General features: G+C 56.0%; 2 pseudogenes; both read right to left on the minus strand.

Annotated features, from left to right (window-relative positions):
* Positions 1-8: 8 nt before the first annotated feature.
* On the minus strand, positions 9-6327 carry LOC146420577 (protocadherin gamma-A2 pseudogene; annotated as a pseudogene).
* Positions 6328-6930: 603 nt separating this feature from the next.
* On the minus strand, positions 6931-10546 carry LOC146420578 (protocadherin gamma-B5 pseudogene; annotated as a pseudogene).
* Positions 10547-10826: the final 280 nt, after the last annotated feature.

The raw sequence follows: 10826 nt of genomic DNA on the forward strand, positions 1-10826 counted from the left end.
TGGCCGCCTCAGATGCCGCTGCTGCTGCTGCTGCTGTCGGTGCCGCTGTCGCTGTGGCCGGCGCCGGGCGAGCGAGCAGCCTGCGGGGGCAGGACGCGGCTGCGGCGGCTTTGGGCGGCGGCGGCTCCAGCGCCGCTCGGCGGCGGCCAACAGCGGCACCCGGAGGCGCCGCGACGCCACTGCAGCCGCCGGATGGCCGCGCTCAAGGGGGCTCGGCTTTGGGCGGGGCTCTGCGGCTGCAGCGGTTACGGGTTTTCTTCTTCTCGTTTGCAAACAGGGAGTGCTGAAGGACTTGTCTGGTGTTCATTTACCAGCCACCGTTTAACCTGTCAAATAAGTCAAGCTAAAACAAAGGCTGATAGATCTATGCTAAGAGAGCAGGACAATATTTGCCCTTTTGTTCGTGAGCCACAAAATTTCTTTCTTTTGCATCTCCATACTGGAAAGTTTGAAAATGGCAAATTGCAAAGCTACACGGAGATTTCATAGAACCAAAAAGTGGTCTGAGTGTTAATGGACGGTCACAAGTCATTGAGTCCACCACTGTGCCATGGTTTGCACTTTGTGGACTACCTTATTTTTTGTATTTTTTACAGTACAGAAGTTTGTTACAGAATAAGGTTTTGTATTTTTACAGTACAGAAGTTTGTCTGGGTGAGCACACATATGCCTAGGAAACCCTTCATCTTTACAGCTCTAAAAATCACAGGTGTCAATGAGAACTGCACCTGCACTTGGACAGTTGGAACAGAAGTGATTTTCCACGTAAGATCAGACAAAAAAAGGTAGGTCATGACAACAACAAATGCAAGAGTTAGAAACCTACAGAAATGTACAGGTCAGGAGAAATTTTATAGGTAAATCTTATCGAGCAGAAGTTGCTCAAATTGCATTGTACTCCAAACGTTAGTCTTCCGACCTTATAATCGACTATATACAACTTCAGATTCACTTCTGACCTTCTCACCATTTGGAAAATCATATCGCAGAGGCTATTGCAGTATGATAACATCAATAATAGAAGTACACTGCAGAACAACATTCTGAAAAGAAGAAGCAGAATTCTCACATCTCCTTTCTCTCACAGCTGCTGTAGCATGAACAAGTGGCACTAACACACAACATATTGCTAAGAAAACATTTGCAGATAATGACCCTTGTGACTCTCACTTAATTCGCAAAACTTGTCATGAGAGGATGATGCAGTATTGATGTATTTGAAAAATCACACCAGGAAAATACATGGAAACAGAGTTTCTCTTCTAACAACTTGGACGAATGAAAATTTTATACGGTTTTAAAAGCTATTTCAAACCATACCACAGGGATCTCTTCCACCCACCCTGTCTCTGGACAGACAAGTATTCTTCTCCCTGCCCGAATATCACACATTAGGAAAACTCTGCAGATAGACACCATTAAAAGAAGATTTGCACACAAATGTTCCCAGATCCCAAGGTCTACAGCACGGATGCATGCAGAAATAATTCTGTTCATCCCAATTATTTGAACAAATGCAAAATGTTGTAAAGGTCATAAGTGATCAGGAGATTAATTTGACTTCAAACCACGTGATATCAAGAAATAAAACAGCTTCAGACTCCTTTGGAGAAGGCCAGCAGCAGACTGTGCACATGCCACATCTCCACCACAACTCCTTTCACGCAGCATCCCCAAGATCCTCCACATACACTTCATAACTCCCTCAGCTATCATGAATCTTCCAGCTTGGCACATAGAGTCTACCAAAATAAAAGGTCCACAGACAACTTCTCCTTACCATGGATAAAATTTGATTTCTTGCCATGTGTACATGACAAGCAAGAGCATTTTTTCAGTAACATCTATGAAAGCGTTTCCTCTGAAATCAAGGGAGGGAAGAAGTCACCACCTGCAGAAAGGGGGGATCATAACTTACTCTTCCAGATGATTAGGCAGGCTAGGCACATATTTCAGGTATTTAGTAGGTAATAGGTACACACTTAGCTTCTCCCAAATCTCTCTTTAAGAGCACTAGCCATGGGACCATAATTAAGCTATTAGTAAAAAAGAACAGAACAATGTACAAAAGCACAAGCAAGAAAACATAGTGTGATATTATAGATGGGCACCAAACCACGAAAGGGTCAAGTTACATCTCTTATGCCCTTCAACCGGCCCTTACCCACAGCTCCCAGGACTCTCCTCCCTAACTCCTCACAACTTGCATGCAGTTTTTAGACCCCCAGAAGTGGCAAGTACATGGAATCAAAAGGCCAGTTGCCTAGACAAAATATCTCTAACATGCACCATGATCAGGCCACGTACGTTTACCAGAAAGGAGAGATGCATGTCTCTACAAGGTTCAAACTCCTGACATTTCAGAGTATGTGAACAGTAGCAGATACACAAGAAGGACATCTAATTAGTGTAAGGTCCCCAGGACACACAGGACCTCACACAAAGGACAACAGCCACCATGCAATATACTTGGACACAGAACCATGACTGTTTAACTCAAATAACAAATAAGAAACCCAGGAATTTTACATCATCTTTACATTTTTTAGACATTCCAAATTATACCAAAGCAAACTGTTCACCTACCCTGTCTGAGGACTGACATGGTTTTACAACCCGCTCAAACATCACACAAACAGAAAGCTGTCTTTGCAAAAAGACACCATTGAAGGAAAAGTCATACACACAACAAGACTTTCTTACTTGAAGAAAGATGAAGACATGGACGCATGCAAAGAGATTTCTCTGCTTATCAGAAATACAGAGTGTTCCAAGCGCACAGCCGATATGCAGCTCTGATATAGATCCAATTGTCAAAGTATCTGACAAAGACACCATCATCCTACTACAGCACAAAGCCAAGCTGGAAGAGATTACTCTAAAACCTTAACGTAAAGTGTATATCTGTGCTCAATAGTAGCTATTCACAGGAATCACTATGCATCAGGATACCAATCTAAAAAATAACATTCAGGTTTCTCTTTTCTGTTCACGACAAGCAGATAGACATTGTCAAGGGCCAGCTGCTGCCTGGACCATTCCTCTACAAGGGGCTCAAAGGAGACAGTATAGACGAATGCAAAGACATTTCCTTGCTAATGTGCATTATGATGGAGAAACATAAAGGCTCAGAACTGAACGAAAGAAAAAAATCAAAGTTACAACAACTAAGAATATCACCCAAGTAAACTCAAGTGCTTTGGGAAGAAACACATCCTAGTAATAACTTAACGTTCATTTCCTAGTAATTTAATAACTTAATGCATCCAATCAGAAGAAGGTAATAGGAAAACCAATGTCACAATCTTGGAAACACAATGACAAACGATCTGGCACCTGATAACAAAAACAAAGCCGTGGTCTAAAAACCTCCATCCAAGGGCAAACTCCCTTATCTTACGGTGCTCAACAACTTCGGGGCTCTGCCCCGAACCCATATCCATCTCACTGCAGAAAGAAGCAACAGAACACAGAGTGTCTCTAAACGGAAGTTCACCTTCCGTTTCAGCAGACACACAAAGGCAAGCCACAGAAGACGGAGGGGAAAGGGAAGAGGAGCATCAGGGGAAAGCGTCACGTCAAGTGTGTTCCGAGAAACTCACCGAGGGAAGGGCGGGATCAGCGGGGAGGGCGCCGGAAGGGGCCTCGTCCCCGAGCAGCGGCGCGGGCTCATCGGGAGGCGGCCGGGCAGGGACCGGCAGGGTGTCGCAGCTGCTGGCGCCCGAGAAGCGCAGCTGGCTCTTGCGCGAGTCGGCCGTGAGCGACACCTCGTGCGAGTAGGACTGCAGGAAGGCGCGCACGCCGTCGATGCCCACGAAGTGCGAGACCGGCACGCCGCGCAAGGCGCCGCTGCTGGCAGCCAGCACCTGCTGGCGACGCCAACGGCGCAGGCGCAGCGCCAGCAGCAGCAGCAGGAAGGCCAGGAAGAGGCACGACACGGCGGCCACGGCCAGCACGAGCCAGCGCGTCAGGCTGCCGGCCGGCTCGCCCGGCGCCGCCGCCTCGGCCGCGCTGCCCAGCTCGGCCAGCAGCTCGGCCACGCTCTCGGCCAGCACCACGGTGAGCGTGGCCGTGGCCGACAGCGCCGGCCGCCCGTGGTCCTTCACCACCACCACCAGGCTCTGGCGCGCCGCGTCGCGGGCCAGCGGGAAGCGCGCCGTGCGCACCTCGCCGCTGTGCAGCCCCACGCGGAACAGCCCCGGCTCCGTCGCCTTGGCCAGCTCGTACGACAGCCACGCGTTCTGACCCGCGTCCGCGTCCACCGCCACCACCTTGGCCACCAGCGCGCCGGGCTCCGACGAGCGCGGCGCCAGCTCCACGCCCGACCACGCCGCGCCCGACACCGACCCCGCCCGCGCCGGCGGAGGCGGCGGCGGGTACAGCACCTGCGGCGCGTTGTCGTTCTCGTCCACGATCAGCAGCCGCACCGACACGTTGCTGCTCAGCGCCGGCGCGCCGCCGTCCTCCGCACGCACCCACAGCTCCAGCTCGCGCACCTCCTCGTAGTCGAACGAGCGCAGCGCGTACAGCGCGCCCGTCTCCGCCTGCACCGACACGTACGACGACAGCGGCGCGCCCCGCACCCGCCCCTCCCACAGCCGGTAGCGCACGCGCGCGTTCTGCCCCCAGTCCGCGTCCGTCGCAAGCACCGTCAGCACCAGCGCGCCCGCCGCGTTGTTCTCCGCCACACGCGCGCTGTAGCTCTCCTGCGCGAACACCGGCGCGTTGTCGTTCACGTCCAGCACCCGCAGCGACAGCACGGCGCTGCTCTGCAGCGGCGGCGACCCGCCGTCGGCCGCCCGCACCGTCACGTTGTACTCCGACACCTGCTCACGGTCCAGTTCTCTCGCTGTCACCACCCGGTAGTAATCCTCAAAAGATTTCTCCAGTCGGAACGGGATGTCCCCGTTGAGCGAGCAGCGCACCTCTGCATTGGCCCCCGAGTCCCGATCACGGACGTGCAGCAGGGCTACCACCGTCCCTGACAGAGCGTCCTCAGAAATCTCACTCACCGCCGACGACACTGTCAGTTCGGGAGTGTTGTCATTCACATCTGTTACAGTAACCACAACATTCGTCGTGTCGAAGAGTCCTCCACCATCATGTGCCTGCACCTCCAGTTCATAGTAATCGTCTTCCTCGAAGTCCAGGGTCCTCAACAGGGTGATCGCTCCACTGTTGGCATCCAGATGGAAAATCTGCGAGGCTTTCTCTGTGATTTTTTTTAACGAGTATTTAACGTGCCCATAGAGCCCGACGTCGGCGTCCGTGGCCGTAACGGTGACGAGGGTGGATCCCACAGGCAAGTCTTCGGGCACACGCACCGTGTACTCCGACTGGCTGAACACGGGCGCGTTGTCGTTCGCGTCCAGCACCGTCACTCGAATCCGAGCCGTGCCCGTCAGCGCCGGATCGCCGCCGTCACTCGCCCTCAGCACCAGCTCGTGAAACACCGCCTCCTCCCGGTCCAGCGCCTTGGCCAGCACCAGCTCGGGACGCTGATTCCCGCCGGGGGTCGCCTTCATGGCCAGCGAGAAGTGCTCGTCGCCGCTCAGCTCGTAGCTCTGCAGAGAATTCCGTCCCACGTCCGGATCAACAGCATCCGGCAGGAGAAAACGCGACCCCGGGGCTGTCGTCTCGCTCATTCTCAGCTCTGTTTCTGCCTCTCGAAAGCTCGGGGCGTTGTCATTAATGTCCGTGATTTCCACTTCGATTCCATAAACCTGCATTTTCCCCTCCACTATCAGCTCACAGCGCAGCACGCATTTCTCCACCACCCGGCACAGCTGTTCTCTGTCGATCCTCTCCGCCGTCACTAAATGTCCCGTCTTCCCGTGCAGAGCGAAATACTGCCTCCTACCTTTATCCAAGATGTGGATGCCACGATCTCGGAGCGCCGGCAGCTGCAACCCCAGGTACTTGGCCACGTCGCCCACGAACGAGCCCTTGGGCATCTCCTCGGTCACCGAATACCGCAGCTGCCCCCACGCCGCCTCCCACGCCGCCAGCAGGACGGCCCAGAGCAGAGCTCGCTGCCGCCGGCCCCAGCGCCTCCCCGCCGCACACATCTCCGCCGCGGCACCGCCGGCACTGCAACGCCGCCGATCCAATTGTCCCTTCTTCTCAATGCACTCAACTGCTATACTGAGCTGCAGCCGCCTGTCCCTCCGCTTGGCTGCAGAATGGACCAGCACTGCGGGGACGATCGCGGGCCGCAGAGCTGTACCGGGAGCGAGCAACCGAGCGACTCTATCCTCGGCGGGCGGGGCTGCTGCGCTCCGATCTTCCTCTCTCTCCTCTCGGTCAACAGCGGCGCCCGCAGCCTCCTTCCGGCACTGCAGGCACCGAGCGCTGCCGAGCGCTGTCGCCCTGCCTTGCACACGGACAGCTCACGGGGAGGGGAGTGTCGCCACCGAGACATCGGATCCCGTGAAGAGGGGACCACCTGCATCGGCTGTTTTGCAGTCGATCTGTCTTTGATCATCCAGCGGATCACGATAGGGAAGAATTCAGAGTAATCCCGTGGGCATGGTTATTCTATGGCACGGTAAACTAATAATTTACTAATCTCACCATATGTAAATTAAAACACATGTTCCTGTTTTACCCTCTACATTACTGCTATTCTTATCCCTTTCGTACAAAAGCGTCTTCTACAACAGGCTCTCATAGAGAAAACGTGAAGATACCTCATCCCGGAAAAACAGAGCTATTAAGTTCATTAACACGAGCGGGACGAGAGCAATTGCATGTTTCTTGAAGTCAGGGAGCTAATCGTTTCAGGATTGAATTATAGGTAGAAATAACGATGCAGCTAAAACTCTCAAAGGCAAGGTTAAGAACTTGAAATATTTTATACCCCTTCCTAAGATATGACAAGGGTTTACCTCCTTTATACACATTTACTGTTAATCAAGGCATTCTAGGTTTCATTTTCTCTGAAATCAAGCTGTAAATCATTGAAGTTCGTTTGTAAACTATTCATCCAATGCTTTCAAATTCACTTTGGTACAATCTGCATCCAAAAAAAGAATTGTAGAACAATACAAGAAAAGTACAGCTGCGCCCTCGAAACTGTGCTGACCACTAGTCAATGTGCAAACGGTTTGATTCAAGCGCCTAAAATGTCGTTTGGCCAATATCCTTGATATTGAACCTTTCGTATCTCAAATGTCTATCCTAGTAAACAGTCAGAATTGCAAAAATTTCCTTTTCTCGAAAACTCGAGCTCTACCAATACCTCCAAACGCTTTGTGTAAAGAGAACAGAAAAATAAAAGTCTCTAAAACAGCAACCACGTTACACTTTCACCAGTGTATGCAATAAAGTTCATGAAGCATAAAAGAGAGTGATCTGCCAGCCAGGATGTAAAAAAGCAAGGACCACTACTGCATTCCTCCTCCAAAACGGGTGACAGTCTCTGTTTCGCTCAGGATGTAGACCAGAACTTTCCACACACGTGTTCTATGTCAGTCCAAGTAGGACAAAACAAAATCTAACAAATGGGTCGGTGTAAAGCTATAAACCAGATCTATGTACACCCTGTCTGAACAAATCAATCTGGAAGGAAAAAGCTCCAAAACCAAGTGCCGGTGTTTTTTCTGGTCCATCCCTGACTTCGTCATGCCGAATCAGCCGCTCTCTCTCCACAAAATAGGAATCCACTTTCAATATTTTTAATGAACTCTAATTTATAGAGCAAAAGTGTTTTAGACAAAACATTTCGCCTGAAATTGAACCTGTGACAAAGGAGGAACCAAGACCTTCCTCTTCTCCGTGGAGGGAGGATAGTCCTTTCCTCATTTCAGTCCATCATCGAGACAGGAATGACTTACTAACAAAAACACGACCACAGGAAACCCGGAGAGACACTGCTACAAGTTCAAAAGACAGGTTTAGTCAAAGCCTCTCAGCTGAAACTATTACCAGAAAAACTCAAACATATCCGCGGCTACACGGAGAGGCAGATGAGGACTCCCCACTGACAGAACGAAGAGAAAACGAGGGAAAAAAGGGACAACCTTACAGCAAGCCTCAGTAATGCAAGGACGTAATTCCTTACAGACCTGCGGTACATTGGTGATGGCAGGCGGCTCTCCCGTCACGGCGTTGCTGCTTGGGCTCGGCTTCTCGCAGCAATCCCCGCCCAGAAGCTCCTCCGCCGACAGGATGGGCACCGGCGGCGGCGGCGGCCAAGCGGCCTCGGGCACGGCGCGCGCCGGCGCCGCCACGCACAGGTTGTAGGAGTAGGGCAAGGTGCCCTCGCAGAAGTCGGCCGGGAAGGCGGCGCCGGCCACCGAGAAGCGCTGCGCGCCCAGGCAGCGCAGCACGGCGGGTGGCCCGGCCCGGCGCAGCCGCGCCAGCACGGCCAGCGCCACGCTGAGCAGGAAGAGCGCCGAGAGCAGCGCCAGCGCCAGCACCAGGTAGAACTGCAGCTCGGCCGCCGGCGCCTCGGCGCCCGCCGCCCGCTCGCTCAGCTCCGGCAGCGCCTCCTGCAAGCTCTCGGCCAGCACCACGTGCAGCGTGGCCGTGGCCGACAGCGCCGGCTGCCCGTGGTCCTTCACCACGGCCACCACGCGCTGCTTGGCCGCGTCCCTCTCGGACACGGCGCGCGCCGTGCGCACCTCGCCGCTGTGCAGCCCCACGCGGAACAGCGCCGGCTCCGACGCCTGCACCAGCTCGTACGACAGCCACGCGTTGCGCCCCGCGTCCGCGTCCACCGCCACCACCTTCGCCACCAGGTACCCGGCCTCGGCTGAACGCGGAACCACCTCGAAAGGCGTCGGGGCCGCTCCCGGGGCCTCTCCCGGGCCCGGCGCCGCCGGCCAGAGCACCCGCGGCGCGTTGTCGTTGCGGTCGAGCACGAAGACGCGCACCGTGGCCGTGGAGCTGCGCGCCGGCGCGCCGCCGTCCTGCGCCCGCACGGCCACCAAGAACTCGCGGCACTGCTCGTAGTCGAACGAGCGCTGCGCGTACAGCGCGCCGCTCCGCGCCTCCACCGACACGAGCGGCGCCGCGCCCGCCGCGCCCGCGCTGCCGCCCGCCAGCCAGTAGCTCACGCGCCCGTTGGCGCCCGCGTCCGCGTCCCGCGCCTGCACGCGCAGCACCAGCGCGCCCGCCGCGTTGTTCTCCCACACGTAGGCGCTGTACGCCTCCTCCTCGAACACCGGCGCGTTGTCGTTCACGTCCGACACCTCCAGCACCAGCTCCGTGCGGCTCGACAGCGCCGGCCTGCCCCGGTCCCGCGCCACCACCGTCACGCCGTGCTCGGACGCCTGCTCGCGGTCCAGCGCGCTCGCCGTCACCACCTTGTACGAGCCGCCCGACAACGCCACGATCGACAGCGGCGCCTCTCCCGACAGCTCGCACGACACCTGACCGTTCTCGCCGGAGTCTCTGTCCCGCACTTTTAGCACGGCCACCACGGTGCCGGTTGGAGCGTCCTCGGGCACCGGGGTCGATAGCGACAGAATCGTGATTTCGGGGGCATTGTCATTCTCGTCCGTGATATCTATGTGCACTTCGCAGTGATCAGTGAGCCCGCCCCCGTCTCTAGCCTCCAGGCTGAACGTGTATTTATTTTTTTCCTCGTAATCGAGGGGACTATCCGTCCTAATCTCGCCGCTTTCTCTGTCGACAGCAAACAACGTACGGACACCCTCCGGAATGTTGCCGAAGGAGTAGGAAACCCGCCTGTTGGAGCCCGCATCTGCATCCGTAGCCAGCAGTCTCAGCACCAGCGACCCCACCGGTAAATTCTCCGCCACTCGCGCCTCGTAGATTCTTTTGCTGAACACGGGAGGGTTGTCATTTAAGTCCGTCACATTGATGCGAACCTGGACAGTCCCTGACCTCTCCGGTTCCCCACCGTCCACTGCAATCAGCACCAATTCCAAGGAGCTCTGCTTCTCTCGGTCCAACGCTCTGTCCAACACTAATTCCGGCTGCTTTTTTCCACCCGGACTCTCCTTCATGGAAAGTGAGAAGGACGGGTTTCTGGTGAGTTGGTAAGACAGCAGAGAGTTGCTGCCCACGTCCGCGTCTCTGGCCATCTCCAAGGGAAAGCGAGCACCGGGAAGCGTCCATTCACCGATCTCGAGGTCCAAAGCAGCCTTGCTGAAGGCCGGAGAGTTGTCATTCACGTCCTCGATGGACACCTCCACGTGGAAAACATTCAGCGGGTTGTGCACCAGCGCCTCGAAGCTGACGAAGCAGGTCGCCGACTCGCCGCACATCTCCTCTCGGTCCAGCCTCTCATTCACGTACAGATTCCCGTTTTCCTCATTCACCGTGAAGTATTGCTTCTCCTCGCTCAGCCGCAGCTTGCGCGCCGGCAGCTCGTCGGCGCTGAGCCCCAGGTCCCGCGCCAGCGGCCCCACGAGCGAGCCTCTGCCCAGCTCCTCGGCGATGGAGTAGCGGACCCGCTCCGCCGCCGCCCCGCAGCACACGCACAGCAGCACCGCGCACAGCAGCGCTCGCCCGCCGCCCGGTCCGCGCCTCTGCCGCCGCCTCACCGCCATTCTCCCTGAGCAGCGCTCGCCAAGCTCCTGCCTCCTGCCGCTGCCCTGTCGCCCTTCCAGCCGCTCTCGCCAGACAGCGCAGGGGCCGCCGGAGCACAGACACGCCGCTCTGGCCGCCTCGGACGCCGCTGCTGCTGCTGCTGCTGCTGTCGGTGCCGCTGCCGCTGTGGCCGGCGCCGGGCGAGCGAGCAGCCTGCGGGGGCAGGACGCGGCTGCGGCGGCTTTGGGCGGCGGCGGCTCCAGCGCCGCTCGGCGGCGGCCAACAGCGGCACCCGGAGGCGCCGCGACGCCACTGCAGCCGCCGGA

The sequence above is a fragment of the Lichenostomus cassidix genome, unplaced genomic scaffold (genome assembly GCF_008360975.1).
Source record: "Lichenostomus cassidix isolate B80296 unplaced genomic scaffold, HeHo_3.0 HiC_scaffold_784, whole genome shotgun sequence".
NCBI lineage: Eukaryota > Metazoa > Chordata > Aves > Passeriformes > Meliphagidae > Lichenostomus > Lichenostomus cassidix.